The sequence below is a fragment of the Schistocerca nitens genome, chromosome 7 (genome assembly GCF_023898315.1).
Source record: "Schistocerca nitens isolate TAMUIC-IGC-003100 chromosome 7, iqSchNite1.1, whole genome shotgun sequence".
In the NCBI taxonomy this organism is placed as follows: Eukaryota; Metazoa; Arthropoda; class Insecta; order Orthoptera; family Acrididae; genus Schistocerca; species Schistocerca nitens.
In genome coordinates, this window is record NC_064620.1 from 485,441,218 (window position 1) to 485,464,433 (window position 23,216).

General features: G+C 42.9%; 1 protein-coding gene and 1 non-coding gene across 3 annotated transcripts in view; one reads left to right on the forward strand and one right to left on the reverse strand.

Annotated features, from left to right (window-relative positions):
* LOC126195345 (ATP-binding cassette sub-family G member 1-like) overlaps nt 1–23,216 on the forward strand; it is a 359,577-nt gene that overhangs the window by 243,241 nt on the left and 93,120 nt on the right. The window lies entirely within an intron of this gene.
* Trnaa-ugc (transfer RNA alanine (anticodon UGC)) lies at nt 2,622–2,695 on the reverse strand. The gene has a single exon. It is a non-coding gene; the product is annotated as a tRNA-Ala (tRNA).

Below are 23,216 nucleotides of genomic sequence, written 5' to 3' on the forward strand. Positions count from 1 at the left end.
TATCATCGTTACTAATATTTAGAAAAAATTATTGTAATTGTTTCCCCTGTATAAGAAAATGACGCCGATTTCAGTTTGGGATTCTTCATATGTAATGACCTTGATGTCGGCTTAGTTAATCTCACTGGGAGACTCATATTATCACACAAGATAAGCCTGGATGTCTGGCCTACTTCCGGGTACCGAGATGTGATATCACCCGCTAAGCGCTATCACGCCCTCAGCGGATGTACCCGTCAGTGTTGTGCCTGAGCGCCACCAAATAAACCGTGGTAATTTACGGTGGGAAGCTTATCGACCTAGATAGTGTACCGACAGGCAGAATGAATGTTACGGTGTTAGTTCGAGAGTCATGGGATGATCACGATGCAGTGACACAACCAAACAACTGAGTTGTTTGCTTACATCCAGTCAGGCGAAATAGGCAACTTTGTCGATAATGGAGGCAGGTTTGGATTTCCCATATGATTCAATGATATATCAATATCTATTCTTGTTATGTACAAATTCCCGTTAGACACTTGAAGACTTGTAGAATGATAGTATTTATGATTTCAAAGGTTAAAAATCTAGATCAGGCGCAGTACCAGACAGGGCCCTTTTCCTCTAGGACGCATAGTTTCGTGTAGCTAGGCTATAAGGTAGTCAATGAGAGGCGAGAAACGAGACGAGGTGCTTCGAGAGTTGCAGTTTAAACCGTCTGATGTTCTTAGCAGGTTATTCGAGGTTTCGTTAAATTTTCCCCAACACAGTTTCGACAGTTTTTTCTACACGCATGGAACGAAAAATTTGATGATAGATTGGTTTGCAGCTCAGCATGATGAGTAGGTTAGGTTGAAAGCTGACACTTCTAAGTTGGTGAAGCTAACGAACGTCATATGACAAGAAGCTGTTTCTTGGATTGAACATTGCGGTGACAGGCTGATCTGTAGCGTAGCCCTAGGTCTATATAGCATGTGGCACAAATTTATTTTTATTATTCTGGAGATTTTTTGCTTTTATTTTTGTCACTGCGACGGCCGTTTTCGTCTCTCTATTGATATCATGGTTTGATACAATGCCTCCCACTTATGCTGCTCTCTCACTGACTACTTGGAAAGTTCTAAACGTTGCCAAAAATCTTACGTTAGAATGTTACAGTTATTGGGAACTAATGAACTTATAAGATCCTTCAGTTAAAGATTTTTGCGCTGTGGAAAAGGCGTACATTCGTGTGGTCGTTTCTAATATTCAGCGCTGGGATAAATGTCCTAGAAACTTTTACGTCGTTGTGGTCATCCTGATGGCCGCAGTGGTGGCGACAACAGTTCAGTAATGACGCGCGAGCAATCATTCATCCGAGGCCAAACATGGCGTCACACTCGGCGTCAGACTTTGCGTCGTTTACGGCACTCGCTGATAAGCGCAGCCCGACCACAGCTGATCAGAGTGTCTACAAATGTTTCTTACACCAGCACGCGAATTTTGTAAAATAATACAGGAAGCACGCAAATAATAATAGGAGGGCGTGGTGAAAAGTAGTGCTCCGAATTTTGTGTGTGAAAGTACTTAAAGATTTTTAAATACAAGAAACGTTATTAACAGTCTGCGTCTTTTTTCTTCGTGACTACATATTTGCACCCCTTTGTTGCTAGAGAGCTCCGAATTACAGCGTGTAACATGGCGGCGTGTCACTTAACTATGTCAGTGCGTGAGAAACAGCGTGCTGTAATCGAGTTTCTAACCGTAGAAAACGTTCGTCCGCAGCCTCTCCTTCAGCACGACAATGCCAGGCCACAAACGAGCGCTGCGACATCTGCAACAATCCGACGCCTTGGGTTCACTGTCATCGATCATCCACCATCCGATTTTCATCCCTTTGCAAAACTGAAAAACACCTTCGAGGACTTCACTTTGATACTGATGAAGCAGTGTAAGCAGAGGTGAGGGTGTGGCTCCGTCAATAAAGTCAAACATTCTGCAGTTATGGTACCAACAAACCGGTCTCTCATTGGGAGAAAAGTGTTCATCGTCTGAGAAATAAATATGTATACATGAAGAATAAAGATGAAAACCGTTAATAACGTTTGTTTTATTTAAAAATAGTATAAATAATTTTATCGTAAGAAACTCTCAGCCATTACTTTTCAACACGCTCTCAAAAATATACAGCAAAAGCAACGCTTCCCTCTGATTGGCTTTGTTAGGCGGGCAGAGAAAATGCTACGGAGGCGCGGTGAATGTTGTCGATTGTTTTAACATGTTACATTGATAAATCAGTATGCTCCGTGAACGCCAAAATATGATGCTTGTGTAAAGGCAAGGGTTGAACAGAAATGGGAGAACAATGTAAACAACAGTGGAGCACGAACACAGGAGACAAATACATCATCTACATAACATTATTTCCGAAAGTTCCAAATTTTTGGTAATTTTAACCAACATAACACATCAAGGGTGTTTCCAGCCAAATGTGATACCATCCTCTCAGCAATATTCGGAAGCCGTATATCAAAATAAACACATTCATATATATATACTAAGATGACCATGCAGCTCATTAGAATGAAATTACAATGAAATGAACACCCTTAGCTGCTTACAGGCGTTGACATACGTCAACGGGGACATATGAAAATGTGTGCCCCGACCGGGACTCGAACCCAGGATCTCCTGCTTGCATGGCAGACGCTCTATCCATCTGAGCCACCGAGGACACAGAGGATAGCGCGACTGCAGGGATTTATCTCTAGCACTCCTCCGGCGAAACCCACATTCTCAACGTATTGTCCCGCACTACATTCGTAGTGCCCCCTCCCATTATACTCATTACTCGCGGCGCGTTGCCGAATCCCGTAAGAGTTCGGGCACTGTTTGTGCATTCGCACAGAAGAAGAAGATGGTCAAGTGGCCGGTGAGCCTTATATATATATATATATATATATATATATATATATATATATATATATATATATATATATATATGTATGGTATCTGTCCGAAAGAACAGATACCATCGGTGACCATGCAGCTCGTTAGAATGTAATTACAATGAAATGAACACCCTTAGTTGCTTACAGACGTTGACACACGTCAACGGGGTCAGATGAAAATGTGTGCCCCGACCGGGACTCGAACCCGGGCTCTCCTGCTTACATGGCAGACGATCTATCCATCCATGTCCTCGGTGGCTCAGATGGATAGAGCGTCTGCCATGTAAGCAGGAGATCCCGTGTTCGAGTCCCGGTTGGGGCACACATTTTCATCTGTCCCCGTTGACGTATGTCAAACGCCTGTAAGCAGCTAAGGGTGTTCATTTCACTGTGAAATCACATTCGTCTCCATATTGCCATGAGAAATCTTCTCTGCGTGCTGACACGTCGTCATTGAACATTTTTAGCATGTCATCTTTCCGCTACTCGCTACGCTCTTTCCGTAGCCAACGTAGCTGATCTGTATACGCACTCTCGTAGGATATATCTGAACAGCAGTTCTTCAGGTACCCACCCGTACCATATTATGTATACTAATGGGCAGTAAAATTAGGTCGTTACACCTGATACAGTGTAGCACCCAGTGGCGATGCGTTGCGGCACCGGCTGCACGAGACACTAAAAGCGTTGGGGAACCAACATGATCCATAAATGATCAATTTCTGCTCATAGTCCGCCTGCGTAGCGTAACGGTAGCGTTACCGCTTATCACGCAGGGGGCCCGGGTTCGATTCCCGGAAGGGGACTGGGTGTTGTGTGTCCATCATCATTGAGTCGCAAGTCGCCGATATGGCATCACCTAAAAAGGACTTGCAATACGGCGACCGAACTCCCCCGATTGGGGCCTCCCGGCCAACAATGCCATACGATCATTTCATTTCATTTCTGCGCATAACTCATAGAACTGGCCGGATCTCGGTGCAAGTCGCTCAGGTCTTACTCGATGGTGTTTGACGTCAAGTTATCAGAGTTTTTGGGAGTAGGGGCTAAAGTTCCCTCATGACCGTGGAGCATGTAATAGCCTCAAACCATCATACGATATTTCGGAAGAGATGAGATGGTTCATTGTCGTGCTGAGAGTAAAGTTCGCCAACCATGGTCCTGTAGACGGGAAACTGAATGATTGGTCAATTGATTTCTGAATCGTTAGCCGGTGGGAGATAACAGCAGACGTGTCAGCGTCGCTATTTAATCGAATGTAAACATCCTTCACACGAGGATACCTCCATCTCTTTCCTGTACGGTGCTCCGATGGCAAGAAGGACGCATTGTTTCCTCTGGTTTTAGATGTAAGTACCATCTTCATGAATGTACCCTGATTAATTATTCCAGGTGATCGTTTTTCCATTCATCGAACCTCCCATGACGGTGTGTGTGTGTGTGTGTGTGTGTGTGTGTGTGAGCGTGCGCGCGCGCGCGCGCGCGCTCCCGCTGATCTCTGTGCCTTGTCACGTGCGGTGAGCAGTAGTACACGTGTGTGGTCGGTGGCTGCCATATACCGAGGAGACGGTTGTAAATGGTATCGCTTTTCACCGATGACAGCTGTACTGTGGGCCCCTTTCGTCCGACGTTACAATCCCTGATAGCCAACAGCGTCCTCCAGTACAAAGTCTGATGGCATCCCAATCGTACAAGACGCCAAACTTTTCCTTTCATCTCTAATCCAAATTTTACAGCACCTTATGTTATACTCTAGATTTAGAAATATGATGTAGATCTCTTGCTCTTTATTTATTTTCTTTGTATCACTGGGGGTCAAGCAAGTGCTGAATTAAAAGAACTTCGATTTTGTCATTTGCTGTACACAATGATAACAATCTTTTTTCAAAAACACTACTCTATGTAATTTATCATTCGTGTGTCAATGCTTCGGAACGCTAAGCAGTAGCTATTACTCACTGTGCTAAAGCAAAGTTAATTCCCGGATACAGATTTACATATATGGCAAATTCAAATGGTTCTAAGCACTATGGGACTTACCATCTGAGGTCAGCAGTCCCCTAGACTTAGAACTACTTAAACCTAACTAACCTAAGGACATCACATACAACCATGCCCGAGACAGGATTCGAATCTGCCACTGTAGCAGCAGCGCGCTTCCGGACTGAAGCGCCTATAACCGTTCGGCCACAGCGGCCGGCTTACATATAATGCAGCTACTTCACAGTTGTTTCACGAATTGTATCAACTGCCAGAACATGAGCAGTGAAAAGTGGTAGCCACTTTCCTCATACCTTGCCTCATGACAACGAACTACTGGCGGAAAGTGTCAGTTGGTGTTCAGAAATTCTAAGGGCAGTATAAGCAGTTGCACATCTGGCCGCTGTTGACTAACAATAATTTTTTATATTCCACTTCTAAAACGTATTATCGGGTAAATGTGCAGAGGTTTCAGGCGCTTACGTACATTTTAACGTAGCCGTCGCAGGGGTACTAGGCTTTTACGTGTCGCATAATTGTCACGATACTTTAATTTCATCGCTTTGTGTATGATGTGAGGACGACACAGGAAACATACTGCTTTAATCAGATCTTATAGGACCGATGGCCTTTGTAGTCTGGTCCCTTCGACCCCCACAAACCTACGAGCCAGATCTTATAAGAGGTGTAGCACCGTATTGTCACAGGGTTCTACTGATATGCATTTATTTACAAAACCGACAATCTGTGGGGCACAAAATGTATTTCTGCAATGTGTCGAACGAACTAAAGTAATTAGAATTCCTCTTTGTTTTTCGGTCTCTTTTTTCCGTAGTTGCAGATATACAAATTAAGATGCACGTGCACCTCTTCTGGGGTAGGTTGTGTTGCGATCACAACGTAAACAGTTGCAGTAACGTTAGACAAATCCAACTGCTTTATTCTTCATCAGTGGGAATGATTTTTTCTTTTCGTGTATCAAAAATGCTGAAAACAAACTCTCATAAGGCTGATATTTCAATCAACAAATCCCGTAGGAATAGAAATACTGGAGTACCAGTTTGTTAGCATTCGCTGAGAGTGGTCATTGTGCAACACTTTCCTCTTCCGTCAGTGTTTTCCGTGTGAGACACGCGCAGCGGCTCTGCCTGAGGGATAGCAGCAACAGCATTTTCAGTGGTCTGCCTTAACTGTTCCAGTATGCAAGGATTATTTGAATACACTTGACTCTTCGATTTGTCTCACACGTAAAAATCACATAGAAAGAGACCAAGCGATCGAGGTGGTTAGCGCAAACTCTGCTGATTCCCCTCTTTCACCGAGCATCTCAAGCATTCGCGACAAAGTTGCCAAGACTGTACTGTTGCTCCTGCTAACTGAAAATATTCCTTGTCTTTCGACGTCTGTAAGCTGATCTACATACAGCTTAAAAAGTTCTGGACATACTGGTTAGAATTAAGAGTTTGGTGAAAGGATCGTGTTACGATGCAGACACCAAACATTGAGCACCAAACACTAATCTTGAGGCTACGCAACGACTCTTCAGAGTGCTGATGTGGATTTTCTAATGCATAACGGTGCATGTTCTGTGAGTTAAGACAACCTGACAGGCCGAATCAGGCTTCATCTGAAGAAATGAATAACTGAGGTACAGAAAGACCTGATTACACTTCACTCAAAAACCATCGGCAGAACTCGACACGTGAACGTTTGTCTGGAGGATTTGCTCATGCCCTACCATAATAATAATGAGCGTATGGCATTGGTAGCCGGGAGACATCTCGCGGGGCGGTTCGGCCGCCGCTCCACAAGTTCTTTAACGCCACTACGGCGACTTGCGAGTGAATGAGGATAATTTTTAAGGACACAGATGGTCATTTTACAGTTCCATACCTCAATCGGTAAAAACGGAACCCATAATGGATCGTTTTGTTGCCCGTCTGTCTGTATGACTTACTGTTCAAAACCTTTTTTCTCAGGAACGGTTTGACGTATCAAGTTGAAATTTATGTCACATATTAAGTTTTACGGTCCCTTGTCGGCGTAAAAGCATGAAGCTTCTAACTCAATGCAATTAAAAGATTCGACCACTCATGTCAAATATTTTTATACTCGCAAAGTCGCTCATTAAAACCTACAAGGCATTTCTTCTTGACGTCGAATCATTAAACTTGGCAAGTAGAAAGATCCCATGGCGGTCTAAAAAACTGAAGCTTCTAAATCAGTGCAACAAAAAAGGCTATTTATGTCATGTATTTTTATACTCGCAAGCTCACTCATTAAAACCTACAGGGTATTTCCCCTTGTCGTAGAATCATGAAACTTGTCAAGAAGAAAGATTTCACGGTAAAAGTTTGGGAAAAGATCAGAAAATTGTTAATTTGAAATTATATTAGACAAAAAATATTTCTTTTGTCATTTGTTATCCGATTTCAAACTTGAATTATAACATTTTACAGTTCTTGGAATCTCTGGGACCGATATCCTGCCAGTATCATTGTCGATAACAGGCAAAAATTGTCGAGATCCTAGATTCCAGGAATGGATGAACTGTCCATATACATAATTACGTTCTGACGGAGTCCTCTGTGCGCGAGCCCTCCTCACACTTGGCCAGTGTTTTAAGTGTTTCGGCACGAGGACCTCTTAATTCCCACTTGCACAGATAAACGGCATTAGTATTTCCTCGGACTTTGTTCCAGGCTTTCTTTTATTACACTAAAGTTTTCTGCTGTTCGTACTCTTTTCGGATAGTTACGGCTTTTAATGACCGCAGACCCCGTTTCGCGCGATTTTTCCACCACGTATTGCAATTCAGACTTTGTTGGAAGTTTTGTCAAAACACTTCCACTCTTAAACTCTTGCGCAAGCAGATCCGCGCACGTTTTCCACGAATTCTGCTTCCCATAACGCTCGACAATGTGTTGCACTCAACTGGTCTCTGATCACGTCTCCTTCTCTCGCTCACTCAGACGTACTGATAGAGGATAGTACTCGGTTCAGTGTACGTGGGAGTTGCGCAGGTGCAGACGTGTCACAGCAGCCGACTGTTATATGCAAATCTAGGTTTCCAGCATTTTCTGAAATGGGCAGTTCTCTTGTTCATGAAAAAGGGTCAGTTTCGTGTCAATCTTGTAAATATTTTCCGAGCCAGTTTTATTTTGCCTACCCTATTTCTTTTACCACTTGGTCCCATTTTAGAAGCAAATGTCAAGCACTTGTTACGTCAAGCACTTGTAATGGCACAACCGTTGTGCACTATTTAATTGTGTACTGCAACACAACGGTAAGATTAGCCTTTTGCGGCTACAGTGGCTCTTTGTGACCCACTAAATCTGCGGTATTCTCAGATAGAAAAACATAATGACAATACTTTATTTCAACACACTAATGAGAATCACGGCCGATGATGAAAGTGAAATACTTTTTCATTGGTTTTAAGTCCTAGCTCACATTTTTCACTTCGTAAGGATGCCCGTACCAAGAAAACAATCAACCCAATCAAATCGTGGATGAAGATGGAATATCGGTTAGCACAGCGCTGAGACCCTCCGCCATACCACACAACGTTTGACAGTTGTGGAGTACTGATGTAAGCACCAGTGTTACGTCGCGGAGGAAAGAACAGTCCGGACATTCACCTGGAGTTCAGCTCAATGCTGGTTCACGAGCACATCACACTGCTTTCCTTCTTACTCCTCCCCCGGTCCCCCTAGATATGAGGGGACTGTGAATTCGGGGGAGACCAGTTCGTGACAGAAAGGCCATTCACACCCCCTGCAAATATAGTCCTTGTGAACACCTGGCTCCAAATGCTCGCAATACCACAAACTGACTTGTTTTAGTGGAACATGCGTCGGTCATACCGGCAATAGAAGACACAGAATTTCACAGTTCGACAGTGTCCAGATGTTAGAACACGTTGACAACTTGGTCACACTGGCGCTGTCGACAGCCCACCTCACTTCTGCATGACGACGAAATCGCGTACAGTTAATTCGCAACATTTATGCGAAACCTTCCTGGAGAACTCGAAGTCATGGTTGGATTCAAGAATAATGTTAAGTCAATTCTATGACAGTCGACAAATGGAAATTGACAGAGGTGCCAGTCGTCATACTATAGTCCATTTAAAATTACTTGATAGTTGATAGGCCGGCCGCGGTGGCCATGCGGTTCTAGGCGCTGTAGTCTGGAACCGCGCGACTGCTACGGTCGCAGGTTCGAATCCTGCCTCGGGCATGGATGTGTGTGATGTCCTTAGGTTAGTTAGGTTTAAGTAGGGTGAAGTGGGGTAAGTGTAACCACGTTTTGGCATAGTTCAACTTTGACACCAAATTGCCAACTTGTTATTGAAGATATGATTTTGAAAGTTCTCATGCTTAAAGTTTGACTTACTGACTTTTAAACAATACACATTTTGTTTTTGAAAAAAAAATAATATGGTCAAATAATTGTTTTCAAAATTATGTATTGTGAGGTTACACTAGCCCCATGGTTCGGGGCAAGTGTAGCCCCGCATTGTTGTACCCATACAGAGCATTGTAAAAGAGACTTGGGATAAGTGACCTGATTACCCAATTTTTACTGAATTTGAAGGTTTTTAAATTATTAAAATATCTTAAATTTTACTCAAGATATGAACTTTTTTGCACACACCTCTTTGTATATTATGAAATACACAGAAAATGTTAGCTAAACTAAAAAATAAGTGTTAGCCTAAACCATAAAAGACTGAAACAGAATGCATCATAGATGATTTATTTTTGTTTTAGGCCAGTAATTTATTAGTTTAAATTCTACAAAAGTAATTTTTTCTTTAGTAGGCAATTTAACAAAAATAATAAAATATCTAGCCTCAAGAGAAAAGAAAAATTCACTTTATAAGTTCACTTTCTATTATTTTTCATGGAAATTGAACTAAAGTTGTAGGCAATTTGTGTTTAAAGCTAAACTGCCCTAATTCAACTTATTATATTCACACTTAGGCCCTAACTATTATTTAGTCACTGAACGTTGTATGAATCAAATGTAACACCAAATGTCAGGTCTCCCTTGTGACCCAAAGTAGGCTCAGGCAGCACTGAAATGACATCAGAGGATGGAACTTCCGTCTCATCTCTTCTATCAGGCCAGTAGGATGTGGTGCCATGCTTTGTCTTATTTTTGCATCTGAGGAAAATCACTTCTGGATCTCCTAAATCACTAATTTTGGTAACGTTGCCAATAAAATGAACTTTCTTACATTTTGTTGCAGAAGCTACCAGAACGTAGTTTCCAACTGTAATTTTATCTTTGACTTCAAAAAACTTTGCCTCTTCTTCTTCACAGTTTATCATTTCTTTCCTGAGATCGTCCATTGTTATTATGGTCCCATTTTCTTCATCACTACTTATTAAAGGTAGGCCTCCTTCAGTTTCACATTCTTCACTTGTTGATTCAACTTACAGTCTTTTTTCCTTGTTACCCACATGAGCAATCAGGGATTTTTTTTTCTATAACATTCTGAGATGCCATTTCGAATAAAGTAACAGCACTTTGTTTGGAAGATTTACTTTTCATTACCAAGCCCTTTTTATGCCAATAATGCTTTTTTGTTTTTCTTTCTCCTTATTATTCTTGTTTCCTTTAAAATCTTTTTCTTTATAGATGGCATCTTGAAAAGTGATAACTTCAGCTCCTGGTGCAATCCTTTTCTTCTTTGTTTTACCAGTGGGACTACACTGTCAGACTGTTTCCAATAATAAGCTTTCAAATGACAAATCAGAAGTTCCAGAACATAATGAAACATTGGTTAGCTCGGGAATGGTTGAGAAAGAACTCTGATACTGGGAGAACTGCAGGGATCAGTAGATGTAGGCCTATGAAATTCTGGAGGTTGTTCAGCTGGAAGCTTCCCAAAAATCTGAGCTACTTTCTGTTAGGGACGTAGCTTCCACAAAGTCCATGGCTACATTATCGTTTTATCAATTACTTCTTTACTGTAAGGGAATATTCCTGCTTTTTGAAAATCACTTTTCAGCAATTCAGGTGGTGTTTCATTCCATACAGCAGTGAGGAGATTGGAAAAGTCACGTTTGCTAATTTTTACCCCTTAATGATGTGTCTGGTGACGAGTTAACTTTTGGTCCCAAGTGGATTTCACACTCTTAAACACTGATACATCCATCGGCTGCAGGACGAATTATCAGGCTCAACATTGTTGTCAGTCAAACAATGGTTCACATACTGTACTTTAATTGAAATGGCGGCATTCTTTACAGTTTTGTGTCATATTTTATAAAAGGAAACATGGTTTAAAAATATAGTAGACTTAAATAAAAAATAAAATATACCTCACACAAACTCTGTAGACCTACAAATCCAGCACATCAGGTATTCTGGTATCCATATGTACAGGAAGGCTAGTTTAGTTGATCTAGTGTGATGGCAAAAACAAGGTTACAGCTTAAGTAAATAAATAGGTTCCGGTAAGTTTGTTTGGGGCGAGTGTAACCCCCCCCCCCCCCCCCCCCGGTTACGCTTGCCCCAGCCGACTGGTTACACTTGCCCCACATGGGAAAAAGTTGGGGTAAGTGTAACTATGCCTGGCATAACAAGAGCTCTATCAGTAGAGTAAAACGAATCTCATATTTGAAATTATCATGCAAAAGTTAGTTTGAAACCAAAAAATTGTGCAGTTATCTTTAAAACTGCAAAAATGACAGACCACCAAATTTTGAGTATGTCACTCTCTGGCAGAGTGAAAATGATGACGTCCATTCAAGTCCAAAAATTAATTACCAATTTATGTCAGATTTGACAACTTATGGTTAAATATAACAAAGAAAGGAGTAAACTAACATGTGTGATAAATCAGCGGTACAAATACAGCTTCTTTAAGGCACCATAAGCCATGGTTACATTAACCCCATGGTTACACTTACCCCACTTCACCCATAGTTCTAAGTTCTAGGGGACTGATGACCTCAGATGTTAAGTCCCATTAGTGCTCAGAGCCATTAGAACCATTAGATAGTTGATACTTCACGCCCTGGAGTTAGTTTCTTCTAGTCAGACTCAATGTCACGCCAAAAACCGTTCCCCATTGCCAAATTGCCACAACTGGTCAGTTCAGTACGTCCGGCTTTCTTACCTGTTGTGTTTAGATCGGGTGAAACGTCCCCTTAGAAAAATTAGTGAATTACTGTGCTGATAAACCTCTTACATTATTTGATTTTCAAACAGCTGAGCAGAACTGAACGTACTCTAACATTTCCCTCTTTACCTATTCTGATCAACACTAAACTGACACACAATATTTTTAGCGCAACGCAATCTGACTTTCAATAATCCCTACAAAAGAATGGCCCTGACTAACATTACCCTATACCTTTCATTAATCACTTGCCTCACAAAAATCTTCGTTACTCGAACTACTGCAATACAGCGAGCGCCACTACTGCCAGCTAAATAAAAGATTCAAACTGCTGAAGGCACTAACTACTGATAGGCATAGTTAGCAAATGAAAGATTTTGATAGAGAACAAACAATGTATTTACCTTAATAGTGTTCAAAAGTCATAATATATATAGCAGTTCATGACATCCAGTCTGGACACACGTCCAGATCATCCGCTCTCAAAACTCCGCCATTTCTCTCCCCACATCCACCACTGCTGGCGGCTCACCTCCAACTGCGCAACGCTACGCGCTGTGAACAGCCAACTGCCCAACACTACAATAGCAAATTCCAACAATGCAAACCAACCACAGACTGCACACAGAAGAGTCAGTGATTTTCATATAGAGCGCTATGTGGCGTTATCAACATAAAAACCTAAACAGCCTACTTACACGGGAATCCGTGATCTGGCCATTTTATTTCGTATTTCATTACACAAGATAACCACACCAAAAACAATACGCACACACACACACACACACACAGCAGTGCGAACGACATACACACGTTTCATACAGAGCGCTAACCAAACCTTACTGGATCCTTCCACACTAGACGCGGTTCAGTGCCACATTTACATTTATTATAATCACAGAGAATGAATGGCTTACATTAGATAAGTTTCGCACGACGTTATGTGAAGCCAAATTTTTGAAGGCTGCAAATCATCGCTGTTACTGAGGTTTACGCAGCGTAGTGTCGTAGCACATCAACATGTCGTGTATAGCCCGATTAAAATTACTTGATAGATGACGTCTGTCACTAGCTGCTGCAGTGTTGCCGTATTGGCCACTAGCTACCGATCAGTTATAGGTGACACGCAAACACGATAGGTCACTTCACAAATGCTGTTAATGTGTAACGAGTAGCAACATTGGAAGCCGCCGCCGCGAAGTATCATGGAAATGCAAAATGCTCTGTTGACGGCAGTTTTTACGTGGTCAGCGACTGAACTGCGGTAGACGACGCGCTTTGTATCCCTGAATTTAAAGTCAAGTCCTGACGCAACCACAACCTCGTGATGCGCAATGTATCCGAGAAAACGGTGGTCAAGAGTCAGCGGCAGAACTAAAATCACGATCGCATTGTTTACGGCGATTAAGGGTAACCTCTACGAGCAAACTCGAGATAGAAAGACCTCAGTGCCAGCGTTAAAAACAAACTGTAGTTTCTCGCTGTCATTCATTGATTATCTGAAACTATACTCACACTGGCTACACAATCTGCAGCTTTATCAGCCAATGAGCAGTGCTGGTTGACTCAGTTGTACATTATACACGATACAGGCAGATCCCAAACCAAAGAAGAATGATAGGAAGAAAAATAAGAGCAAATGAAAAAGTCAATACGATAATGAAAATGATACAGCTAAGAAGTGGAAACCAAAAGAAAATTACATTTCAAGTAGTTAATTGATAAAAATGGTAATGAAAGTCTCTTGATTGAAATTCGCAGTATTTAACGATATTCGAGCCTACAACCTTCTAAATGCCGATTATAGTTACTTAATGTTTGACACTTCATGCACTGGATCTAGTTTCCTCCAATATGAGCAACCAACGCCACATCCGAACGGTTCGCCATTGCCACGTCAACTAATCAGTTCACCTTGGCTTTCTTTCTAGTTATGTCGCATCCCGAACCCTTGATCTGGCCCTTTTACTTCGTATTTCATCACACATGCTAACCACACCGAAACATACACACACACACACAAAATCATGCTAACAATATGCACGCGTTTCATATACAGCAGTAACCCAGATCCTTCTGCACTGGACGCGATTCAGTTCCACGTATACAGATTTATAATCACAGAGATTGGCTTATATTAGGTAAGATCCACACGACATTATGTGAAGCCGAGTTTTGAAGGCTGCAATTCATAGTTGCTAATGGCGTACCAGATCATAAATGTAATATCTTTACGCAGCACAGTGCCAGACATAGAAAATTTGTGTGGGTATTGGAAGAAGACAGCACTACTAAATCAAAAACGGACCATGAAGACACAACAAACACATACAAATATCACAGTGGTTTTAGCAGTCAGCGCCATAAAAGAAATACGGAAATTTTCAATTTATTCAAAGAGAAGACAACACCACTTACGGGTTCTAGCCTTCTTGTGTTACTAGTGACGGTGTCAAATGGTTCAAATGGCTCTGAGCACTATGGGACTTAACTTCTGAGGTCACCAGTCCCCTAGAACTTAGAACTACTTAAACCTAACTAACGTAAGGACATCACACACATCCATGTCCGAGGCAGGATTCGAACCTGCGACTGTAGCAGCAGCGCGGTTCCGGACTGAACCGCCTAGAACAGGTCAGTCACAACGGTCGGCAGTGACGGTGTCTGTTAGTTTTATGTATCAGGATTCATCTGCAAGAACCTTTGTATAGTTCGCACAGGATACTGTGGCCGATGCGCAGTGACAAGTTTTTGTCCAAAGCGCTGGGCGAATTCATTCGTTTGTGCGGAAGGGAAGACCGGGAAGTGTTTTCCACCTTTCGGCCGGTCAGTGATGACAGAATCGAGGCCCGCACCCTGCAATCTGTCTCAAACGATGTCACGGAAATAATTCGGCAACAAATTTCATTTTTGCTTTGCTGATACTTTATATGTCAGGTTCATGATGGTCTGCCCATCATTTCGTTAATGGTCATAGTTACTCTGATATTTACGTGAAAGTAAAACACTGCACGAAATTCGGAAAATGGAATGAAAAATAGGGGCACTATGATTTTGTGAATAGTGCATGTTACATAATGTGTTGTTGCCTATGAAAGTTAGCTAACGTATTGAATTTTTCTTTATAGGTAGAGGTATCTGTCTGTCACCAATCTCGAGAAAATTGATCAGATACAGCACACTCATTTGCGATCGCGCTTGCCAGCAATAAAGCCAGTATCCACAACATTTTCATATTTTTTAAACGGTTTGAGGTATGGGAATGAGATTTTGGCAAATGATAGCATACAAAGAGGAGAGTATTTTTCCGTATCGTTATTATGCAAAACTTAATTATCTACAGTGTTATTCTATAACTACAGATTTCTTCGATGAAAGAATGTAATTTTTAAGGGCCATCGATAGCTGGTGAAACGAAAAACGCTATGGGTTTTGGAACAACGTATGTGAAGGCATTACAGTTTTTTTTTGTACAGAGGATGTGCTTTTTCATAAACTACTGACTTTACTTTTCCTCAGTTCCTCATTTAAAAAACTTAATAAACCACTGTTTCAGAATTCTCTCCCAATTGTGTCTGCACAACATGTTAGTGAGGTGAGACAGTGTAAACTCCACTGTGTTCTGGCAAAAGAAGAAAATTTTGAGATGGCAACCAGAGAAATCTGTAGGTTTTACTTAAAATTCTCCACTCTTGACGCTTTTCTGAAAGTTACAAATGGTTAACGAGCCAGGCAAAAATAAATAGCTGCATTTTCGGCGGAATTTTTTTTAGATACTAACGAAGGTAGAGGTGAAAGTAGATCTTTCTGAATGGTCACCATGCAAGTGTAGGCGTGGAGGGGCCCCACTTAATATTTGCAAAAAATGTGAGTGTAGGTTTCAGTTCAGAACGACATTTTCCCTACAGCACTCTGAGCGACCCCCACCACTGCCGCTCCCCACACGCTTTACCTGCTGACTGCGCATCTAGCGGCCACGTCATTTTGTGCGCACTATGCATGCCATCTCTGTAAGTTCTGTGAACAGTGTATTCCAGTGACGTTGAGAGACTCTTTAGTTCTCAGTAGTCACGGATTCTTTTGATGTGTAAGGGGCGATCAAAAAGTTTCCATGCGAAGGCCGTACAGTGCAGAATCGGAATGCCACTCTGACAAAATCGCCCTGAGCGTGAGGCAACCCTCCCACTAATGCACCCGGTTGAAGACACTCATTTGGTAAAAAAACCGTGTCCTGCTGTGTAAAGAAGTCAGTAACTGTCTGCTGCACATCCTCATCTGACAGGAATCGTCGTGACTACGATGGGCGTTTGAAAAGTCCGTGCAAAAATAAAAACTACTTACGTGTTTGGGGTAAACATTTATTATTTTTCGACATAGTCTCCTTTTAGACTTATAGACTTTGTCCAACGGTGCTCTAATTTGTTGATCCCTTCCGAATAATAGGAACTGTCCAAGTCTGCAAAATAGCTATTAGTTGCTGCAATCATCTCCTCGTCTGAATAAAATCTTTGTCCATCCAGCCGTTTCTTCAAATTGGGGAACAAATAGTAGTCCGAGGGAGCCAAGTCTGGAGAATAGGGGGGATGTGAAACGAGTTGGAATCCTACACACACCACAACTGTTGAGGTGTGTGCTGGTGCATTGTCGTGATGGAAAAGGACTTTTACCCTTTTCCAGATAGTCGATGAGGATTATCCCTTGCGAATCCCAAAAGACAGTCGCCATAACCTTTCTGGCCGAAGGAATGGTCTTCGCCTTTTTTGGTGCAGATTCTCCCTTGTTAATCCATTGTTTAGATTGTTGTTTGGTCTCAGAAGTATAGTAATGTATCCATACGTCATCCACAGTGACGAAACGACGCTTAAAGTCCTGCGGATTCTTCCTGAACAGCTGCAATCCTCGCAACACTTCACACGATTCCGTTTTTGATCAAGCGTGAGCAATCGCGGAACCCATCTTGCGGATAGCTTTCTCATGTCCAAATGTTTATGCAAAATAGTATGTACCCGTTCAATCGAGATGCCCACAGCACTAGCAATCTCAAGCACCTTACCTCTTCTATCATCCATCACCATATCATGAATCTTATCAATGCTTTCTGGAGTCATAACCTCCACAGGGCGTCCAGAATTTTCAACATCACTTTTGCCCATATGGCCACTCCGAAAATTTTGAAACCACTTATAAACTGTTCTAATCGAAGGTGCACAGTCACCATAATGTTTATCAAGCTTCTCGTTAGTCTCCTGAGGCGTTTTGCCTTTCATAAAGTAATGTTTAATCACTACACGATAGTCTTTTTCGTCCATTTTTTGACAATCACTTGACTTCCTCAATTCACACGAATGCCAAACACAAAGAAATAGACCAATATGGCTGAAACTTGGTGTGCGTTCTTTCCAAAGATGCTACTAACTAAACATGACCTCGATACGCGCCAGTGGTGCCATCTCTCGGACTTTGCACGGACTTTTCAAACGCCCCTCGTACAAGGCTTTTTTTCAGGGACCGAAGGCGTGATAATCGCATGGGGAAAGATCAGGACTACTGAGCAGGTGCTCGAGTGTCTTCCCCGTGACATTGCGCAACTTCTGCTGGATAGCCGCGCGTACTAAGGCGTCTTGCCAAGGTTCGCGCGGCTGCACCCGTCTGAGGTTCGAGTCCTCTCTCAGGCATGGTTGTGTGTGTTGTCCTTAGTGTAAGTTGATTTAATTTAAATTAAGTAGTGTGTAGGCCTTGGGACCGATGACCTCAGCAGTTTGGTCCCATAGGAACTTAACCACCACTACTTCCGCTGGTGTCCCTGATCAACCGATGTCTTGTGTCAAATCGCGACCAGTGCAGAACTTGGCGCATCATTCCAAAAGAGTGCTTTTCGACAGACATGCTGCCCCATACATATTGTTCATTCTGCTATGGATGCCTACCAGCGGTGTTTGTCCTTCGGCAGTCAAGAAAAGAATTAAAGCACGTGTGTCCTGTTTGGATGCATTTGGTAATAATGTCGCCATAGTTCACTTTCCGCATTTACCACAAGCACGTTGGAAAGACACAAACGCTATACTAATCCCTTGTCAAGAAATCAGTTCTTATATACCAGCACCGAGGTCGCGCTACATTGCATATATGCTGCAGCGGTGCCCTCAAATGGGAACATTTTGATCGTCCATTATAGAAGACTTGCCAATGTAGTCCGCCATTAGACCTCTGACTGGCTTTATGTTGCTTTCCATGACTGATAACGTTCTCTCCTGTGCCAGCCTCTTCTTTTCAGAGTAGCACGTACAACCAACGTCTTCGATTATTTGGGGTTATTTTTATTCTGTGCTCATCAGACTGTTCATTCTATTCACCAGGCCCTGTAATTCTGCCTCACTTTAACTTATAATAGCAGTTTAATGAGCGAGTTTTATCATTGATATCTTTTCACTCATAAACCTTACTTTTATTTACGTCATTACTTCTTCGGTGTACGAGTATAACTGTTTCATATACTGGTCTCCTATTCTTAACATTTGTGTGTGTGTATTGTAATCTGGACAGTGTGTCAATAACGCAAATGGTATGTTTACGTAAATGCTATCTGACGAAAAGAGTCGCCAAATCCATATGAAATTGTGTAATTGTATTCCAGTTAACTTTTCCGAAAGCATTAGGAGAACTTAAAACTGTATACTAAAGAAGCTAGGAAGCTATCCTGTCGTATTGTGTATTGTGCAGTACAGTACATGTCTTGCAATACTACCACACAGAAGAAACAGAATTAAAATTCCGCATAAAATTACAAACCAAACTTTGGAAAAATAAATGCCCAAAATCCTTCTATCTATTAAACTGCCCTAAAAATTAACGAGCCAAAACTGACCATCTAAAATTACGAACATTAAATAGCACACACGCGAACATGTAACACTGCACTGTAAGAGTAAGAATGTCTGGCAAAGAAATGAAATCTGAATGAGACTTTTGCTGCTGATAATTTGTGATGCAATGCTTGCGTACCCTACTGTTTGTAATGTATCCTATTCCCGTTATAGCATTTTGCTGGATTTAATATCATTCTACAAAATTTTCGTTTCATTATTTTATTGATAGCTGTAATTTTCAGCAACTGTAGTATACATTTCAGAATAAAATTCAGTCGTCAGTTGCAACACAGAGTGTTCGGAAATTCCCGCTACAAACTTTTAGGACTTGTAGAGGCGAGTAAGTACGTAATATTTTAAATAGGAACCCACGTCCGAAATGTACCGTTTCCGTGCTACATCCGTTTGAAAACATATTTGCTAGGTATGTACGCAACCGAGTAGTCATGATGAGGGATGATTACGTCGGATCTGCTGATGTCATTTGACGTCTTTCCTATCTCTCTGACCTGGTTCGAGCCTCATTCACTTTTCTGTGAGTGTTGAGAGCTACGTGACTGAGAACACATTTGCAGAATACACCGCTATGATCCTTCTGAATGGTGAGGCTCTCGGTAATAGAAGAGCTGCTCCTCATCTTTATCAAGACCGTTGTTCACAACGTCCGACTCCATCGTATATCCCTTTCTCCACAATTACGCGACGGCTTCGAGAAAGGCTATCTTCACCGTCAGCAGGCTTGACCGTTGTGCTCCAAGGAGACGCAGCTTACCCGAACTGGAAGAGGCTGCACTGAATCACGCTGAAGAGAACCCGTCAACGAGTACAATTTCTTTGGCTGTTCATGAGTGGTATGTAAAACAAGTGATGTACTATGTCACGCCCAATCGATTACTTGTAAAAGTGGTCATGTTACCAAACACATTTTCAAGTGGTTGGAGCACTGAAACGGTACGTTTCTGAACATGGATTCCAGTTCAAAACATTTTCTACTCATTCCCCTCCACATGTCCTAGAAGTTTGTAACGCAAATTTTCGAACACCCTGTACACGCAGAGTAAAAATATATTTGCATCTGAAGATTGAATTTTATTCAGAAAGATTTTCATTTCACTTCACTGACCACCAGAATATCTGGATTGTGCCTTTGCATTTCCATTTTCAGATTTTTCTAAAGTGACTGCCACATATAAACCTCTCATATTCCTGATTGACTCTGTAATGTTTCCTTTTTGTTGATTTTTCAGTCTCTTTTTCATGGTGACATTCCACTTGGCAATTCTGTCCCAGAGATCCGGCTGGCCGGAGTGGCCAAGCGGTTCTAGGCGCTACAGTCTGGAACCGCGGGACCGCTACGGACGCAGGTTCGAATCCTGCTTCGGGCATGGATGTATGTGATGTCCTTAGGTTAGTTAGGTTTAAGTAGTTCTAAGTTCTAGGGGACTGATGACCTCAATCCCATAGTGCTCAGAGCCATTTGAACCATTTTGAACCAGAGATCCGAGTGGGAAGCTAATCTGGAATTTTTTCGGTCATCGTAACACTTTTTCACCACAGGTCACATTTGCTCCAGATACGTCTTTTGCCTTTAATTCAGTGGATTCCATTACCTTTCGCGTCCTCGCGCCATTGGTCTTTGCTAATCTGATCCCACAGAGCTGCTACTGCCCAGATTATACGCCAGTGGTTATAATGCGACTTCTCTGCGGAGTCTTAGGGAGTAACCGCATGTGGCATCTTGGTGCAGAACTAACCATCTGCTGATGACGCCGAGCTTGTTGTTCCTGTCAGTGGTATTACAGGTGAGTGGGCTATGAGCTACCGTGTTACGTACCAAGTTACATGCTCCCTGTTCATGAACAACATTACACTCTAGATGCATTCACCACAGTTATCTGCACTAAACACCCACACCGCTCCTGCGAAAATCAGCTTGCTCTTTTCTCTTACGATATCCTGCAATCTATGGATGGAGAACAACAGGCTGAGTCCATATTCCTAAATTCCCGGAAAGCGTTTGATGCTGTGTGTCACTGCAGGCTGTTGACGAAGGCCCGCATATACGGATTATGTCCCCAGACATGTGAGTGACTCGAGGACTAGACATCGTGGATGGGACGTGAAACCCTACTCTTCCTTGTTATGGTCGTTCTTCGAAGGAAACGACAACATCGGTTGTATGGCAGGTAATCCCTCCTGGGAGGCTAAAAATCCATTTGAAACTTCCTGGCAGATTAAAACTGTGTGCCGGACCGAGACTCGAACTCGGGACCTTTGCCTTTTGCGGGCAAGTGCTCTACCATCTGAGCTACCCAAGCACGACTCAAGCCCCGTCATCACGGCCTTACTTCCTCCAGTACCTCGTCTCCTACCTTCCTGCGTAACTTGCAGGCTTCCGCCGGCCGCGGTGGTCTAGCGGTTCTGGCGCTGCAGTCCGGAACCGCGGGACTGCTACGGTCGCAGGTTCGAATCCTGCCTCGGGCATGGGTGTGTGTGATGTCCTTAGGTTAGTTAGGTTTAAGTAGTTCTAAGTTCTAGGGGACTTATGACCTAAGATGTTGAGTCCCATAGTGCTCAGAGCCATTTGATTTTAACTTGCAGGACTAGCACTCCTGAAAGAAAGGATACTGCGGAGACATGGCTTAGCCACAGCCTGGGGAATGTCTCCAGAATGAGATTTTCACTCTGCAGCGGAGTGTGCGCTGATATGAAACTTCCTGGCAGATTAAAACTGTGTGCCGGACCGAGACTCGAACTCGGGACCTTTGCCTTTTGCGGGCAAGTGCTCTACCATCTGAGCTACCCAAGCACGACTCAAGCCCCGTCATCACGGCCTTACTTCCTCCAGTACTTCGTCTCCTACCTTCCTGCGTAACTTGCAGGACTAGCACTCCTGAAAGAAAGGATACTGCGGAGACATGGATTAGCCACAGCCTGGGGAATGTCTCCAGAATGAGATTTTCACTCTGCAGCGGAGTGTGCGCTGATATGAAACTTCCTGGCAGATTAAAACTGTGTGCCGGACCGAGACTCGAGCTCGGGACCTTTGCATTTCGCGGCCAAGTGCTCTACGATCTGAGCTAACCAAGCACGACTCACGGCCCGTCCTCACAGCTTTACTTCCGCCAGTACCTCGTCTCCTACCTTCCAAACTTTACAGAAGCTCAGATGGTAGAGCACTTGCCCGCGAAATGCAAAGGTCCCGAGCTCGAGTCTCGGTCCGGCACACAGTTTTAATCTGCCAGGAAGTTTCATATCAGCGCACACTCCGCTGCAGAGTGAAAATCTCATTCTAAAAATCCATTTGTCTGGCACTGGTTTGTTGAGTTCCCTATTTGAAAAACATTTCTTCTGCCACGGAATGTGTGTGTGTGTGTGTGTGTGTGTGTGTTTGTGTTTTTGCTCTACATTTACATCTACATACGTATTCCACAAGCCACCGTCCGTACGGTGCGTGGCGGAGGGCACCACGTACCAATCCCAACCACTCGAGCCGTGCTCAAGAGTGGTTCAGATGGCTCTGAGCACTATGGGACTTAACTGCTGAGGTCATCAGTCCCCTAGAACTTAGAACTACTTAAACCTAACTAACCTAAGGACATCACACACATCCATGCCCGACGCAGGATTCGAACCTGCGACCGTAACGGTCGCGCGTCTCCAGACTGTAGTGCCTAGAACCGCTCGGCCACTCCGGCCGGCCTCAAGAGTGGGTCACATCAGCGTTACATGCGCCATCTCCTTTATAGATGAGCTTCACCTTCCCAAAAATTTCCCAATAGAACTAAATCGAGCATTCGCCTTCCCTACTACCAGCCTGACGCGCTCATTTCGTTTCATATCGCTTTACAACGTTGCGCCTCGATATTTAATCGATGTGAGTGCGACAAGCAGCACACGACTACAGCTGTATTCGAACGAAACAGGATCTTTCTCCTACTTCCATTTATTTACACTTAGAGCTAGCTGCCATTCATCACACCAACTAAAAATTTTGTCCTAGTCACCTTGCACCCTTCTACGATCACTCAACGACGACTGTACACCACAGCGTCATCAGCAAACAGCTGTAAATTGATGCTCACGCTGTCCGTCAGATCGTTTATGTATAGACAGAATAAGTGCGGCCCTATCGCACTTCGCTGGGGCACTCCTGATGATACCCTTGTCTGTGATGAACATACGCCGTCGAGTACAAAGAACTGGATTCCATTAGACAAGACTAGACAAGAATGGAGAATTAAGTCAAACGTGACTTTTCCGAAGGACCCTTCAAGGCATTCATCTTAAGGGATCTATGGAAACCACGGAAAACAACAG